This window comes from Leuresthes tenuis, unplaced genomic scaffold (assembly GCF_036924035.1).
Source record: "Leuresthes tenuis unplaced genomic scaffold, fLeuTen1.0.hap1 SCAF_14, whole genome shotgun sequence".
NCBI lineage: Eukaryota > Metazoa > Chordata > Actinopteri > Atheriniformes > Atherinopsidae > Leuresthes > Leuresthes tenuis.
In genome coordinates, this window is record NW_027325368.1 from 33,066,890 (window position 1) to 33,085,486 (window position 18,597).

General features: G+C 40.3%; 1 protein-coding gene across 5 annotated transcripts in view; it reads left to right on the plus strand.

Annotated features, from left to right (window-relative positions):
* The first annotated feature begins 7,821 nt into the window (after positions 1-7,821).
* LOC140268581 (casein kinase I-like) overlaps positions 7,822-18,597 on the plus strand; it is a 181,200-nt gene continuing 170,424 nt past the window's right edge. For all 5 annotated transcript variants that reach the window (XR_011907545.1, XM_072363507.1, XM_072363509.1 and 2 more), the window contains exon 1: positions 7,822-7,947. The gene's annotated coding sequence lies outside the window, so the exon portion shown is untranslated. The remainder of the gene's footprint in view (positions 7,948-18,597) is intronic.

Genomic DNA, 18,597 nt, shown 5'->3' on the forward strand with positions numbered 1-18,597 from the left:
TAGTGAGTCTCATTATTGTCCGATATGAGACTCACTACGGTGGTGTCATCTGCAAACTTCACAACCATGTTTGTTGAGCAGAGGTGTCAAGTAACAAAGTAAAAATACTTTGTAACCTACTTAAGTAGAATTTTTGGGTATCTATACTACACTGGAGTAATTATTTTTCAGCCGACTTTTCACTTCTACTCCTTACATTTTCACGCAATTATCTGTACTTTCTACTCCTTACGTTTTCAAAACAGCCTTGTTACTCGTATTTCTTTTCGGCTTGGGTTTTTTTCATCGTTCAAAAACATAGAGTGAATTTGATTGCGATTGTATGAGAAGTATAAACATATACCATTCCGACATACTATTAGTCTGTAAGCGATCCATCTGAATGTTAAAAAATCACGTCAGACGCAAGCAAGCTTCAAAGCAGTTGTTCTATAGGTCTGTTGTGCTGAAGCACGTACAGAAGCTTCAGTGTTGCATCCCCCTGCCAGGTTCACCTGCTGCATTGCAGATATGTCCCAACCAAATACCAGCAAGGAGGCTGGTGGCCAGGAAGACCAGCCAACTCTTATACATCCCTGGCCATACCTGGAAGAATTCTTTGAAATGACTGGACTAAAAAAAAAAACTAATTTCGAATGTGCTACAAGCTCTGCGCATCCAAGTATCAAGAGCTAATGGCTTTCAAAAACTCGGTATCTAATTTAAAAAAGCATATTGAGGAAAGGTTAAAGTTTGTTATTATCAGTTGATTATTGATACAATATTGTAGTGACTTAGGAACGTCTTAATGGTAAATTTGCAAACTTTGCTATGGCTTGGTAGGTACATGCCAAGACATGGTTTGCTTGTTAGCAGCAGTAGGCTGTGATTCAACGTTGTAAGTTCGTTTGGCGGGCTCAGTGTGAGATTTGAAATTCGACTATAACCCAATGTTATCTGAGCTTAATTATTGCTATACTCAATATATGTAAGTTAATTGTGCAAAGCACAAGTCTACAATCTACACCTGGTTGACAAAGCCTGTTCTTACTAAGGATTGGCATTATCCTGGTTGTGTATGACAGTGCGTGCGCCTATGTGGGGCATGACCTATGGCTTCTTAAAAGGAGATAACAACCGCCTATCAGCCAAATGCAGTTTAAAATTAATTTTGTTGTACTATTTCATTAATAATACTACTGTTCAGTCATGCCAGTTGCTTGTGGTCCTAAAACAGCTTTAAGGGGCAATATTCTGATATGCTCAACATAATAGCATGTGAAAACTAGTGAAACCAGTGAAACTGCTCCCCAACTTGTAGTCTGACCTTCATTCATGAACTTCAAGCATGGAATTTAATACAATGGAAGTCCTACATAGTCTGAGCTTGTGGTTTGAGAAAAATGATATGAATCTCAATCTGTGCCTGTGCATTTATTTTCTCCACAAAAGAAACACCCCACTCATCTAGAGAGGTACACACAACTTACCTCAGCAGCCCTCAAAAGGAAGTCATCCACTGAAGGTTCATTAGCCCCACCTTCCAAACAAACCAAGCTGTGTGAGACTCGAACAGTGTCCCAGGCAAGTGTGGATAAAGTAGTCCTCAATTTCGTTGTCCAAGGCTTGCACCCACCACACAATGTTCAGCAGCAGGGCTTCATTGATCTTGTACAACATCTTCAGCCAAATACAAATGTAATTACATGCAATTCTGTTGTAAACAAAGTCACAAAGGCCTCTGGTGAAATTAAAAGAAAACTGAAAGCTGCCCTCAGTGAAGTACAGTTCATAGCAACAACAACAGACTGCTGGACGGCACACCGTAGCAATTTCATTGGTGTCTCTGCGCAGTGGTTTAAGCCCCAGACAATGCAGAGATCCTGTGCTGCCTTGGCATGCAAGCAACTTAGAGGGTCGCACACTTTTTCTGACCTGTCCGGCGCCCTAAATGATATTCACACAGAATTCAGTATGTTTATGTTTATGTTTATGCATTTAGAAGACGCTTTTATCCAAAGCGACTTACAAATGAAGATATAACAAGCTATATAAAAAGCTAACAGTAAACTACATAGAAGAAAACCACTAGTCAGACTCTGTCAGAGGTGACAGAGTAGAGATAGAGTGCAGGCATAGAGGAAAGAAGAGAACGATAAAGTGCAGAGATAGAGGGGGTAGGGAAGTACAAGGTAAGTGCTAGGATAGGAGATGCTCTCTGAAGAGTTGGGTTTTCAAGAGTTTCATGAAAATACCAGGGATGCCCCTGTTCTGGTAGCGCTCGGTAGGTCATTCCACCATCGCGGAACGACACATGAAAAGCGTTTGGATTGTCTTAAGCGTGGTGTAGGCACTGCTAGACGACAATCCTCTGACGACCAGAGTGACAGAGTTGTGGCATAAGCCTTTACAAGAACATTCAAACACATGGGAGACGTTCCATTAAGCCCTTTGTAGGCTAACATCAGTGACTTGATTTTGATGCTAAGGGTAGCCAGTGGAGTTCAATGAACAGAGGGGGGACGTGTTCTTTTAGGCTGATCGATGACCAGACGCGCCGCCGCGTTCTGGACCATCTGCAGAAGTTTCACAGCACAGGCTGGGAGACCAGTTAGGAGAGCATTGCAGTAGTCAAGGTGGGAGATGACCATGGCCTGCACCAGGAGCCGGGTGGCATGTTGGGTTAGGTATGGTCTGATCTTTCTTATGTTAAGCAATGCGAAGCGGCATGAACGAGCAACAGAGGTAACGTGATCTTTAAAAGTTAGTTGGTCATCAATCATGACACCCAAGTTTCTAGCTACCTTTGATGGAGCAAGGGATAGGGATTCAGTTTGGATGCAGATGCTGTGGTGTATGGTTGGTTTGGCTGGGAAGACAAGCAGTTCAATTTTAGGGAGGTTAAGTTGGAGGTGATGGGTTTTCAACCATGTTGATATGTCAGAGAGACAGTCTGAGATTCATGCTGAGACAGTGTGGTCGTCAGGTGGGAATGACAGATAGAGCTGGGTATCATCAGTATAACATTGGTATGATATCTAGCTCTATCTGTCATTCCCACCTGACGACCAATATCAGAGAGAAGATTGTTCGCACTACAACTGTCTTTCAGTTATTGAAGTGATTAACAATAGATTAAGTCACATTTTTATACTTTGAATACTGTACAACACATCTATGCACCATGCCGATATGCAGTCCCCATATTTACATATATACACATTTATTTCAGGACTTGAAAAACGCTTTGGAGAGATGCTTGCAGATCCAGAGCTGATAGCTGCAGCCATTCTAGTTCCCAAATTTAAGACCTGCTGGACAAGTGATGACAATATCCTCAAACTTGGTAAGTGTCTCACTTAATACATGTAATTTCCATGGAAGCAGTGAAATTAGTTTGAAATAACATTTAATGACACATGCATGCGCACACGTACATACAAACAATACTATCTAATACACAATACACAGTTACAATACTGTCATATTGTAGAATTTGTCCTGATTTTTGTTTTTATTTCACAGGCCTTGACTATATTAGAAGCAACCCGGACTGTAAGGCTGAGAATCCCGTCAGTGAGGGCTCCCAATCATCTGAGGAATAGGACTTCTTTTCCCCCTTGAAGAAGACCGGCCCTCTTGAAACGACCGAGCAGTTGGACACATACCTGGGGTGCCCCGGAAACACAGTCGAGGTACTCAAGTCCTTCCCCGTTGTGTGCAAGCTATCACTGAAGCTTAATACAGCACTCCCTGCCTCAGCAGCCTATGAAAGACAGTTTAGTGTTGCAGGGCTGACCTTGAGGCCAAGAAGAGCATGCATTGGCTCAAAGAACTTTGAGAACTTATTGGTAACTCTTTGTTGCAGGTAGTGTGCTTAACTGATGTACATCCTCACACACACACACACTCATTCACATTCACATTCACACACACACACACACACACACACACACAAACACAAATGTTTGATTTTTTTAATTAATCACCTGCAGCTAAGCTTGGATGTTAATTTACATTCCAATAAAGCTTATTGAAAATATACCTCTGAAGTTTGACTTTTTGCATCATTACAATACTTATAGGCATATAACTAGTCATCATATCTTTCGCTCCATGAAACACATGTTCAGTAGCACACGAATATGGTTCTTTAATATATTTAATACTAAAATGCATTCATTTTCATTGGGCATATATGAGGCTGAAATAGGTAGCCCAGTGCATCCCAAATTTTTCAACATTGACATTTTAATATAACATTATAGTCATTATGGCCTTTAGAAAAATTATGGTTTTGGGGGGTCATCGTGTAGTGCGCTATAGGCCCCTGTGGTGCAGGGCCTATAACATTTGATGGCTTTTTTTTCTTTACATTACCTTTACTTTTATACTTTAAGTAGTTTTGAAGCCAGTACTTTTATACTTCCATTTGAGTAAAAAGCTTGAGTTGACACTTCAACTTTTACAGTATTTTTAAGTATTTTTAAACTCTAGCATCTATACTTCTACTTGGGTAATGAATGTGAATACTTTTGACACCTCTGTTGTTGAGTGAGTAGCAGAGCACACATCTCTGCAGTGTGCCTGTGCTCAGGGTCAGTGTGGCTGATGTGCAGTTCCCAATTCTCAACACTTGAGGCCTGTTGGTGAGAAAATCTTTGATCCAGAAGCCAGGGGCCAGACAGTCCCAGGTTGTGAAGTTTCAGCCTCAGCTCGTCAGGAATCACAGTATTGAAAGCTGAACTGAAGTCCACAAATAACATCCTGACATAGGTGTTGGGATGCTCCAGGTGAGTCAGGGCTGTGTGTAGTGCCAGTGAGACTGCGTCCTCCAACAATCAGTTCTCCCTGTAGGCGAACTGATGTCTGTCCAGAGTAGCAGGGATGAAGTTTTAGCCTGTATATGAAACGACGTACTTCACTCGTCCTCTTAAAGCAACAGTACTTTTTCTAAAGCATAAGTACAAACATTTCCAATTTTCAAAATATGCAGAAATTCAGGTAAATAATATTTTCACCTTGAAATAATTATAATAGTATGAATTAACTGTAACACATATAAAGCAAATTACTTCCACTGGACACTGAAATTCTAACATTAACAAATATGAAATTACTGTTCCAGTGTGCCACATTGACATATACAAATTCATCATGTGATGGTGCTTTTATATCAATGTGTGTGCAGTCGATAGCTCCGATTACATTAGGAAAACCGGCTCTCGCTGTAAACAGCGCCTTAATGTTGGCCTGTTCAACTGGGAATTTGATATACCAGGCTGAGATGCGGATAATTCCGTCCCACTCGGCTGGCATGGCTCGGCTCAGGGTCGACTGGCACAGTCCCAATTGGTTGGCCTCTGTATTGCGCTCCATTGCCGGCCGCAGCTCTGCGCCCAGTTCCAGGAGGATTACCCTCGGGAACCTAAAGCGGTTGATGAGCCAGTCGCCATCATGTGCCAGCAAATCCTCTCTGTCTCTGAACACACGTTCTCTTCAAATTGCAGCATTTGCCAAGTCCTCTAATACTGCTAAAGCGGCCATTGTTTTTTATTGGTATGCATTGCACCACTTTGCGCATGCTTTTATATCCACTTGTGTAATTGCAGACACATGGGTGTGTTAATTGTTTATCAGTATTGATTGTTCATGTGTCTGAAATGTGCACATCACAGCCTGAGAACTAATTGTTTTCATTTTTATTTATTATAACAGTTTCCCAACATCACCTCTAAGTGTCGCCACAGAATCAACAGCTGTAGAAAAGTGTGTACGCCAGCCATGAATTTGGCATGAGGTACCACACATTTCCACGGTCATTTCACTCTTGATACATCTGACCGTTGACGTGAAAAAGAGCGTACGCCACTTCTTTGTGCATACACAACCTTTGTACATGAGGCCTCAGATGGTGATCAGTTGACAGCTCTGCCCCCCTCTTCACCTGAGTGTCCAAGACATATGGCCGCAGGTCTAAAGACATGACTACATTGTTGATTATCAACTGTACTGGGAAATCAATTCATATATGAATTGAGTGTTACTGTGTATAACCTGCAGATGACCTCCTGCAAGATACCAACATATCCTGTTTTTCTCTTTCCTCCTGAGGGCATTGTGTGCTCATTATATGATAAAGCTGCATTTTAAGGAGGATAGAATTGAAGATTGTACTTGGAGCTGGGTCAATGACACAACAATTTGTATTATAACTGAATTGTTTTTGCCTCAGTGGTCAGATCAGCTCTTTAATTCGCACTGTGTTCCCTCTTGCAAGATATTATTAAAAGCATCTTATCTCATCAAAACATAATTGAATCTGTGCCTTTCTAAGATTTCCACCACATGACCTTTGGCCTAAGGTGGCCTGGTACTGGGTCCTTTTAGTATAGAAGTCCAAAAACAAGACACCACTCGGATTCAGATCAGGGACACCATTCCTCTTAATCACGCCTCTTCATGTCACTCCAGCATTGCCAAGATGGGCATTGAAGTCCCCCAGAAGAACAATGTACTTATACACATACAAAGACAATAGGCATACAACAGTAACCAAAAGAAAAGAAAAAGAGGTTTGGGCGGGGGGCAAAATGCCATTTAAGACATGATTTCCATCATAAGAAATTTAAAGATAGTTAAGAAAGTTTGTGTCATGGGTCTAAAATGTTTATTAAAAAACAACCAAGTATAACTATATCATCATCTGAAAGTAATGACTTTACTGAATGAGTAACAGGTTGTAACAGGCTATAGCTAATAGCTATACTTGGATGATGACAACTCATTAGCGGATAATCAGCATTGGCTTCCACAAACAGTGGTGACAGCCGTGGCAAGGCTGTGGCAGGTTTGCAGCTGCTCTGGTACCCTGTGGTAGCCTCTAGCAGCCCGTGGCACCCTGTGGCAGCTACTTCTGCAAAGCTGTGGCAGCTCAGGCTGACACCGGAAGTGCCATTGCTAGTTTCCACTGCCACGATTTGAGCTTGCTGTCTTTCATGGATACCTGGCATAAACTGTCATAGAAACTACAAGTATCCACAGCTAAAAGAAATAACCAGTTGATCTTGTGAAGGAAAGTTCCACATCCACACTGTGTTGTTGCATTTTTATGTGATTTTTTTTTCACTTTGGAACTGAGCAGTAAAACCTCTGTTTTCTTTTAGATAACGTGCACTTAAAAAAAGAAAAAGCTACAAATAGTCCTTGATAAATAATGGTTAAAAATAAGAGAAGAAGAGAGCCGCATGGCTGTGTTTGCCATGGACCCCAAAATGACTAAATCACTCCCTGCTGGCTTAGACTTGAAAGGGGCTCTGAGGTGGTCCATATTCACAATGGTATGAGGTATTTTTCTCACTTTGTGTCAGACCAAATTGTAATTAAAAAGTCTCTGTGGAAAGATGGATGCCACTGAACTGGCCTGGCAGAGAATCATGAGGTAACAAGTTAGCTGAAGAAGTTTAAACTTGAATTAAATAAAATAAAAAAATATAATGTCTTCTAATAATTATGTAAATATATGCCAAAAATCCAGTCAAAACTAAAACTATATCAAAACAAACAGAAGTTAAAAAGAAAAAAAATATGAAACAAATGTGCCGTGGAAGAGCTTTGAGCTCTGTAAATAAATAAATTAGGCCTCCTAAATAATCTTAGGAAGGTGTGGTGAACGTGCAATGAACTTTTTTCCCCCCACAAATCAAAATGTTCATGCCCTACTTTCACACATAATCTCCACAAACGCGCAGGTTTTATGTTGGTATTCTTCAAAGCAATCTACGCTCGATTCATTCTTTTATTTTTTATGCGCACAGCAAATTTGCATCTACGCAAATTGCGTTAAGGTCACTGCCGAGGCGCTTCAGCTGGTTAGCCAAACATACACAGAAAAGAGATGAGCAGGAAAACGAGAACAATGTATTCCAAGCTTGCGAAATAGTGAAATAGTTAAGAATATCAATCCAGGTACGTAAACCCTACTTTAAACTTTGCACAATTGTGTTGTTAGCATTTGTTTGCAACGTTTTGAATGACAGTGTGTATAAGCTGAAATTCAGCGATAACCAACACTGGCTAGTTAGCTGGCTGACATTTTAGCTTCTATCAGGCTATGCCTGACTACTGCTGTGGAGCCCAGTAAACGCGAGCTGATTGGATTCTGAACTATTTACCACCGTCTGCTCACATTCCCATTACATTATCTGGTAGTCCTGTGCTTAATGTTTACTGTTGCATTTTCTCAGTTACCAAGTTAAACATTTCAATGAAGCTAACATTTCATTTTCCGGCTACACTGAGGCCAAACACAAACTACTTACTTTGGCCTGAACGTAACTTCTTGCGCGTTAGCTTTATTGCTAGTTCGGCGTACAGTAACATAATAAATATAGATTTAGCTTTCTAGGCAACCAGCAAATGTCCTGTAAGGATAACATACCCAGTTAACACATTCAACAGTAAGTGCTCTCCTAATGTTTAAATCTGCAGCAGTCGTGTCGGCTAACGTAAGAGCTAAAAGCAAACTCGAGCACCTTTGATCCTCACCCTAAAAGCTCTTTCTTTTCCAATTTTTAAAATACAGTCAGCTTGAAAATGACCAAAGCTCATGACCAAAGCTATTTACATTTTCTTGACTGACTTTTTGATATTCACTTGTACGTTTACATCATATTAATAAATGTATAGGAAGCGACGCTGCCAAGATGATCATTGAAGTGTCGGTGGTGAGCTAACGCCACGATGATACATTTTGATTAACTCTATTCCCCCTAAAATCCTAATCTAGTCTATCCTCAAATAGTCTTTTGTTCCCTGGTGTGCTGCTCGCAATCATTAGATCGGTGCCATTGATATAGAAATATTACATCTAAACAATTCTTTTAAGATACCACACACAGATAATACAAAAAGAACAGAGGAAATGTAAACATTTTAAATATTATATAAGATTTATTGAAAAGTTGTGCCAGTGTAGAGTGAGAGTATCATAATGGCAGAGGTGAGGCACATCCTATTGTTTTTAAAGCATCTCTCATTGTTAGGACAGAGAGCTTATATGAGTAAGGTGTGTGTTTAAGTTGTTAAGTGTCAACTTGGATATGAAGATGTGCTTAGAGTTCACAAATGGCAGCTCAGACCTCTAGGTTTGTCATGATACTGGAATTAAAACTAGATAGATACCCAGGTAATGAGTCAATACTATTTTTTTCATACAATGAAGGGGAAAAGACACATTAGGATGCATATTGTTTATAGTAAACAGGGCACCAGAGTAACTTTTTTTTTATTTTGAACACCAACAAAAAAAAAAAGGAGCTATGCAGCACACACAGTGACAAGCTGTTTACTGATCAGACAGATAGAATACCTGCACAGTTTTAATTGACCTCATTATTATTGTTATATAGAACTATGAAATAGACTATGAAATGTCACATTCTCGCTCCCTCCTGGCAGGGAAAGAAAAATTACAGCTTAGACAAACCCTGGATTTATTTCAGTGTTGCACTGGTGTAGCTGACCATTCAAACAACTTTTATTTCACATGCCACATTCACCCATATAGGCCTTACGGTGGTGTGTGGTGGTTAGCGGATCGCCTCACATCAAGGGGGTTCCTTGATGGTCCTCACCGCTCCCAATGTATGTGTGAGTTCACGCCGGGTACTCCCGGTTCCTCCCTTTTTTAGCCTTTTAGGTTAATTGGTGTCTCTAAATGAACCGTAAGAGGCAGTTTGTTCCGTTTGTCTCTGTGTGGCCCTGTGATGGATTGGCGACCTGTCAAGAGTGTAGAAAATGGATGTATGGACATACATAAAGCACATCATACAGTGTCGGAGGCCACACGGTGCTTTTTTTTAATCTATCACACACATTCACACACCTGGTGGTTGCAGAACTAAGCTCTAGGAATAGTAATAACAATTTTTTGTTGTTTGCTGTTGACAGCAGACATCTATCAAGTGTGAACTCAGCAGTGTTCAGCGGCTACTGTGGACAGGAGCTGTGTTTCACATTCACATGCCCCGGAGTCCTGAAAACTTCTGAAGTGGTGGCATGTGAGAACAGAAATTTTCGCTGCATTTGCGGCAGACTTCTTGTGGATGTTATCCACCCAGCCCCCTAGTAAAATCTCAGAAACATCAGTTGGTGAGACAATGTTTATACATGTCAGCAAATATTTCGGAGCATTTGCGTTTGCTTTGTGAGTAAACGTATATTTGCCAGTGACGGTTTATTCTTTCTGCTGACCTGTATGCTGCTTTTTTGCTCCGTGACAGCTGTTGTGGATTCATACAAATACATGCAGTACTCATATCAACACAAGGAGCTTATCTGTTCTTCTGTGTTGTAAAGAAAACCAAATGATTTCAACATTATAATTTCTGCATCATGTGCTGCCTCTTCCGCACTCTAGACATCTATTCCCTTGCATCACTTTCCTCGTATTTCCTTTCGTTCTAATATGCTTGTGTGTACAATTACTGCAAAATTGTCCGCAATTTCTCTTCGACATCTTGGATTATCGTATATTAAAAAAATTACTTATGCCTGTCGTGGTGCGTTAAGTCAAAAGAGGGAGGTGTAGATGGGGCTGTAATCATTGATATCATTGGAAATAAGTTCATAATTAGATACCAGTTTTTAGTAGTAATTTGCTTTTTTTTTTGGCTTTGTGATATACTTTCATGAATTAAAAAAACAAGCTTAGACGACCATTGTCTTCCTAGCATTGTAACTGATGGTACAGCACTTTTAAAGAAAACGTTTTTTTAATGGCACAAAACAAAATATTCATACTTCACACAATATATGTGACTCTTTAAGGGTGTTGTGTGCCAAGAGAGGCAGATTTCAATTTTTGATTTGTTATGTCTAAAAATATTTATATAAGAAAGTGTTTGTCGGCACAAGATTCACCTCTTGTGGTGAAACTGTTAAATCTGTTTTCCCCATGCTTAGTAATTGGGGTCAGGCTAGTAGCCTATGGTGGACTTTGTAGTGGATACTGGTGACTGTAGGGTTTCATGCACACTAGCAGTCATGTAAAACCTCTAAACTTTCACTATTTATCTTGTCAGACAGGAGGGGGTCATGACACAAAACATTGAAGATTGTCATACAAGTGTTTAGCATACTACTTGTTATGAGAGAGAAATTAGTTTAGACACAAAGGTTTTTTAAAACTTGTTCTCTAATTAGCTGAATAGTTTTAAAGCACGTTCTCAAAGCATATCAATTTTGAGCCACGATTCATTACCCCAGACTTTTTTTTTAATATATAAATATAAAGTGCAGGCAAAATCATCATCATCATATTGAGATTTACCAGTACCCTTTTTTGGTGCAGCAAGCCAGTACGTAGATTTTTTATTTTTTTTAAACTAAGCTCAAACCTGTTTTGGTTTAAAGGCCTCAGTCTTTCAGTTCATATTCATATAAATATTTGCAAACTTTTAGCTTAGGGCATAGTGTGTGGGAGTGATGTTCCTTTTTCTTTACACTGACCTAAGTCTTTCTCTTATATTGGCCATAGAGCACCATCAATTTCCAGTTAGTTATTTATTTTCCTTCCCTGTGAGTTACATATGCTGACAGAGTCCTCATTGGGAGGGTAGAAAAACGGTGCCTGACCTGCTTTTGAGGGTATAAATAAAGGCTTAGATCTATCTTTAGATGGGGAATGTTTTTTTTTTCATTTTATTGTGGCATCTGATTTTAGCAAGTCTGCATTTGCAAGTATTGACTATTTAATTCCTTTAATTAAATGAGCCTAGTTCCCTTATTCAAAATAAGTTGAAGTTCTCTGGCAAAGCATTGATGTTGCTTCACTGTTGAAGTTGTTTTAACACATAGTTGTCTGTGCAGATAGGTATCAGTTGTTGCGATTCCATTTAATGGAAAGTTTGAAGGTTAGCATAAGAAAAAGTTGCTTGTGTTGGGAAGATTTGAAAAAAAATCAAAATTTTGCTGAAGCTTTCACTCTCAATTAAGGTAGCTTTTTGCCATTTTAAAAGATGAGTATGGACATTATTGGAGTAACAACTGTTTCATGGATGCCATTATAAAACAATTATTGATGTATCACATCTTTTTATATACAGGACTTATTTTTTCCTCACTCTGACTACTTGGTTCATTTTTAGAGAAGTGTTTGTAACAATTCATGTTAAAACTACTTTCAGTATCTTTTGTCAGTAAAATACATTAAAAGAACTGGAACGTTACATTGCCAATATATTTCACAGCACTAACAAAGAGCCATCAAGAAAAATTAGACTGTGGCAGCATATTTGTAATGACTTAATACACACATCAGCATATTCTAAATCATAGATGAAAAATGAACAGATTTTCAACCAACACCATCCTGTTATGTACATTTAGCAAAAATAATCACTCATTTACTGCTCCTGTTTGGAGCACATAACAAGCTACTTGGCAATCATCTGTGATAAAGTACGTAGTTATGGTGACGTAAGATTCTGTGGCAGTTTTTCTCTGTGCTTTCTTCAATGATTCTAGGACTTAGTTGTTTTTTTTCCTCTCCTAGAGTGTTGGAATTACCGTCAGTGAAGTATCTTCAAGATGGTTTGTTTTAAGTTGTCTTGAAAGTGCATACCAGAGTGCAAATGCCTGGGTTCTAAGACTAAATCTAAATGTACATTTTTGACAGTAAAAGTTGTTATAAGTGTTTGTAATTTGCTTTGCCTTTTATGAGTTGGGATGAAGTTTTGACATTGCTTTCATGAGGGTACTCTGGTTGGGAACAAGTGGAAACGTGTAATCTGGTTTCTCATTTTTCATTGTTTTAAAAAAAAAAATGAATCAAACTACATAGAAGTCAAGGTTTTTTAATTTGCTGAAAGTGTTGGTCAGATTTTTTTTTACATTGCCATCTTGTGTCTGTCAACATTACCTTAACATAGTAAATCTACATCTTCCATGCATCTCAATGCATCAAATTGTTTATTATTTAACCCCCCCCCCTAGAATGATTAAAATTCTATTTTAAAAACATGCATTTGTTTTATTTTTCATTTATTAGTATCAGTGAAGAATATGAGTGGTTTTTCTGACTCATCAACCTGGTGGACATTTATATTTGTTTCAGGAGCCTCACTGATAATAAGTAAGATCTGTTAACTAGCCTAGGGATGTTAAGTTCCAGGATTTATGGGTCTAATCACGAGTGAAGTGCTTCAATACTGAGTCATTTGGATACTTAAATTAATCAAAATGTTGTTTAAATATTCCCCAGACATGGCATTTAGGGTCTTTAAGTGTGACACCGTATTTCTGTGCACACAGTGTACCCAAAATAGTAAGTTCCTGAGTCCAAACAAGAAGAACTTTTTGATGCATGATAAAAGTTAGACTCTTGAAACTTATGTGATGTGATCAGTTTGAGCGAGATATTTGATTCAGTTGAACTACAGATACATTATCATGTCGGATCTTTTCATGTGGCCTTCGCAGAAATTGAATAAACACTAAGAAAACCCTAAAAATTGGGTCATTCTGCTGGTGTTCTTAGTTCACGTCACCGTGCCTTACTGGGGCTCAGTGGTTATGATATTCTTGTTAATGACAATTAACAAGAATTAGAGGTCTTCCATGAATTGAGCTCATTTACTCATTTACTATCTTCGACATTTCTTCTTCCTCCTCAGTCTTATTTTTCTTATTCTCTGCCCTTCATGTAAAAATTATGAGTAAGAAATGGTCATGAACCTTTATTGAACAGTTATTCTACAGCTGACGTATAGTTTTCAAGAGTAAAATACACCCAATGCTTTGAAGAGTCTGTTTGTAGGTATTTTAGTGTGAGTAGATAAAAGTAAATTTTGATGAGTTCAGGTGACTATTTGTCTGTTTCTTTAGAATAGATTTTGGAGCTATTCACAGTTTCAAATAGGAAAGGCTGATCGCTGATACCGATCACATGGTTTATTTTAAGCCTTTAATTTATTCAACTCAATTAAATTTCAGTTCAGTTTAATTTCATGGCACTTCAATGATACGATCCAATTCAAGCCAATTAGAGTCCAATTCATTGTAATCAATCATAATCCGATCAATCCAATTGATTAAATTCATAAACAGTCCATTTCATACATACAAAGCCAATTCAAAAACAATTTTCTAGCTCAGGAAACCAACAGATTGCTCTCTGCAGCCCATTCCCCCATCCTGAGCATGCATGAGGCAACTGTGGAGAGAATTAAGGAAAGGTGTGACATATGACAAATGCATGGAGCAGTTTTTTCTGCATCACTCTGAGACAGGATGTTCCTAATTTTGGCAATATTATAAAGTTGAAAGAAGGCAGTCCTAGACACCTATTTTGTTTATGTGCGTCAAATGATAAATTCTGTTGTTGTTATTGTACTGCTTGAAGCCAAGGAAATGCCATCTAGAGTAACTATAAAGCTAGATAGTTTTTCCCTGAAGCGCTCAGGTCCAAAGGCAATGACTTCCGTTTTGTCTGAATTTAGAAGCAGAAAGTTCTGAGTCATCCTCGTCTTTATGTCTTGAAGACATGCTTGCAGTCTGACCAACCTTTTGGTTTCATCTGGTTCCATAGATTGTATTGCTAAAAGTATTCGCTCATCTGCCTTTACATGCATATGAATTTAAGTGGCATCCCATTCTTAATCCATAGGGTTTAATATGACATTGGCCCACCCTTTGCAGCTTTAACAGCTTCAACTCTTCTGGTCAAGCTTTCCACAAGGTTTAGGAGTGTGTTTATGGGAATTTTTGACCATTCTTCCAGAAGCGCATTTGTGAGGTCAGACACTGATGTTGGACAGAAGGCCTGGCTCACAGTCTCCGCTCTAATTCATCCCAAAGATGTTCTATCGGGTTGAGGTCAGGACTCTGTACAGGCCGGTCAAGTTCTTCCAAACCAAACTGGCTCATCCATGTCTTTATGGACCTTGCAGTCACGTTGGAACAAGAAGGAGCGATCCCCAAAATGTTTCTGCAAAGTTGGAAGCATGAAAGTGTCCAAAGTCTCTTGGTATGCTGAAACATTCAGAGTTCCTTTCACTGGAACTAAGGGGCCAAGCCCAGCTCTTGAAAAACAACCACACACCATAACCAACCCCCCCCCACCCCCACCCCAAACCGAACTTTACACTTGGCACAATACAGTCAGACAAGTACCGTTCTCCTGGCAACCGTCAAACCAAGACTTGTCCATCAGATCGCCAGAAGGAGAAGCATGATTCGTCACTCCAGAGAACGCGTCTCCACTGCTCTAGAGTCCAGTGGCGGCTTGCTTTACACCACTAAATCTGACACTTTGCATTGCACTTGGAGATGTATGAGATGTAAGATGCAGCTGCTCGACCATGGAAACCCAATCCACGAAGCTCTCTATGCACTGTTTTTGAGCTAATCTGAAGGCCACATGAAGTTTGGAGGTCTGTAGTGACCTCTGCACACAATGCACCTAACCATCCGCTTACCCCACTCTGTAATTTTACGTGGCCTACCACTTCGTCGCTGAATAGCTGTCGTTCCCAATCGCTTCCACTGTTATAATACCACTGACTGGAATATTTAGTTGTGAGGAAATTTCACGACTGGACTTGTTGCACAGGTGGCACAGCTCCTCAGAGTGACCCATTCTTTCAAAAATGTTTGTAGAAACAATGTGCATGCTGAGGTGCTTAAATTTATACACCCGTGACCTTGGAAGTTATTGGAACACCTGAATTTAATTGCATGCGTGCGTTCGTTCGTTCGTTCGTTCGTTCTTAGGTCTCCCCCCTTTTCGGTTGAGCAGAGCACACTACAAAGTATTGGACTCACCAACACTCAGTCAGGTCTCAGTCACACAGAGAAAGTCCAGTCCTCGGGACGTGAAGAAATCCTTAAGAACAAAAATTTTATTCGGTAGCGTTTACCAGGCCAATCCTGGCAGGAACCAGAAGCTTCGCGACGTCGGCTGTCCGGGGAGCCTGACTCAGAGGTCGCAGGTTACACAGATTAACTCTCTGGCCGACGTGAATGGGGAGAGCGGGACTGGAAAATCTTATCCGGGTCAACAACAGGTATCAGCAAGGAGTCGATAGGGTCCACAAGCCGCCAAGGAATGTAGATGCCAGGCATTGCTCCAAACAGGTCAGGAAGTTCAAGAAAAACCACATGCAGGCCTTCAGCCTCACCAGCTGACCGCTGCGTTTACCTCAGCGGCAGGGGGCGAAATTTTGTCCAGTATAATCCAATCTCACCAAATCTTTGGTAAAAAGTCAAAGATCCAGCAGTGTTTGGTGATCGTACACCAGTAGAGAGTTGACATTACGAGTAATGATTGACAGAAACAGCACAAACACACAATGTCGGCAGCGCCACAAATAGCTAATCAGCCAATCACATTGCCGCAACTCAATGCATTTAGGCATGTAGAGGCGTTTAAGACAACTTGGTAAAGTTCAAACCTAGCATTAGAATGGGGAAGAAAGGGGATTTAAGTGACTTTGAATGTGGCATGGTTGTTGGTGACAGAATGTCTGGTCTGAGTATTTCAGAAACTGCTGATCTACTGTGATTTTTGACGCACAACCATCTTTAGGGTTTACAGAGGAAAAAAGAGAAAATATCCAGTGAGCGGCAGTTTGGACGAAAATGCCTTGTTAATATGAGAGATCAGAGGAGAATGGGCAGACTGGTTCGAGATAATTGGAAGGCAACAGAGTAACTCAAATAACCACTAGTTACAACCAAGGAAAGCAGAATACCATCTCTGAACGCACAACACGTCGAACCTTGTAGAAGATGGGCTTCAGCAGCAGAAGATCACTGGCAGCTAAGATCAGGAAACTGAGACTACAATTGGACAATAGAAGATTGGAAAAACGTTGCCTGGTCTGACGAGTCTCGATTTCAGCTGCAACATTCAGATGGTAGGGTCAGAATTTGGCGTAAACAACATTAAAGCATGGATTTATCCTGCCTTGTATCAACTGTACAGGCTGGTGGTGGTGGAACTGCCAAGCTGGGGGGTTAGTCCCAGGTCACACGATGATATTTCAATTAACAGTCACTGGGTTTACCTTCATAGATGTGCATGGCTCTAGCCACTCACCCCGATAGAATGGAAATGTTTACCTACAGGCGTTTCACTCGCCAGCAACAGATGCTCCCGGTGGATCACGCTGAAAGCACCATAGTTTCTCTCTAATCTGTCTGTGGTCAACTACTTGTCTGCGGCGATCGACACCTGCCTTTTCCCACGTTGCCAATCTCCGCTGCTTCACTGTGGTAGAGTCTGGCTCTTTAACGTTTTCCATAGGGAATCCTCTCTTCTTTAGGTCTTTAGCCGCCTCCACCTCTCTCACATAAACCTGGGTGCCGCTGTCAAGAAACACCATCAGCTTAGCTGGAAACGGATTCCTTTGGCTTTGAGCTCTCTCAGTAGCCCCACATATGCTCTTCCTTTCTTCTGTATCTCGGGAGGGTAATCTTGATCAAAATTAATCCTTTTCCCCTCATAACGAACATCTTTCTTTCTCCACGCAGTGTGCAATACCTGTTCTTTCACTCTGAAGTCAAGGAAGCAAATCACCAGTGATCTACGTGGTACGTCTTTGGAGAAAGTGGCATAAAATGCAAGTGGCAGCTCTGTATTCCGATGTCCATGTCCGCAAATGGTGGGCCGACTTCTGATTTTATTAGCGTCGTTAGGAACTCCGATAAATTGAACCCCTCTGATTCCTCCGGTACTCCGTATATATGGAGATTATTTCGGTGTAAGCGTGCTTCTAGCTCGGTTAGCTTAGCCTGCAAAAACCTCTTGGTTCTCAAGCGCCTGGTTGAGAGCCTCCTTCGCCGCCATGTCCGATTCTTCATTGTCAGATATGCGCTGTTCAGCCTGCGCCACTCTTGCTATTGTAGCCTGTAGCTCACCTGTAGCTTCCTGGAGTTTCCGGTTGATTTCTCCTCTAAACTCGTTCAACTCCTTCATGTCGCTACGAAAGGAAAGTTGGAATTCACTCATTTCACTTTTAAGATCCGACCTGAGTGTACAAATCTCGTTGGAGATGGACAGCATGATCGGGCTAGCTACTTTCTCGTCAGCGTCGCCATTGTTCTCATAGCTTTCCTCCATGTTGAATGTTTCTTCAAAAGTCTCTCCTTTGTCACGTCTTGAGCCTTGTTTACCTTTAGTCTTTTTTTGTTTATCCCCCTCCATGCTAAATTTCAATAAAAAATTTTATCTTAATGTTCTTCAAAAGGGGATAAATATCTGACCGGTTTGGAGCAGGTTTTTTGGGCTGCCATTCGCTTCAGCGCTGCCGAAAGTCCCCCTATTGAACTCTTTCAATAGGTGTGTTACTAATTCAAACTTTGAATTAGTAACACACCTCAACTGCTGGCCCGCAGCTCAGATCAGAGAAGAAAAATTATTACAAAGCCATCAGTGAGCTTGTACGCAACTGCAAATGTAAAACAATGAGGAAAAACAAAAATGAAGCAAAGAAAAGGATCCATAGTCTGGAGAGCATAAATGTATAGATCATGTAAATAAAATATCCATGTAGCTCAGTCAGAGACATAAACAAATTTCCTAACAACATCAGAAGAGAGACAAATATAGAATGA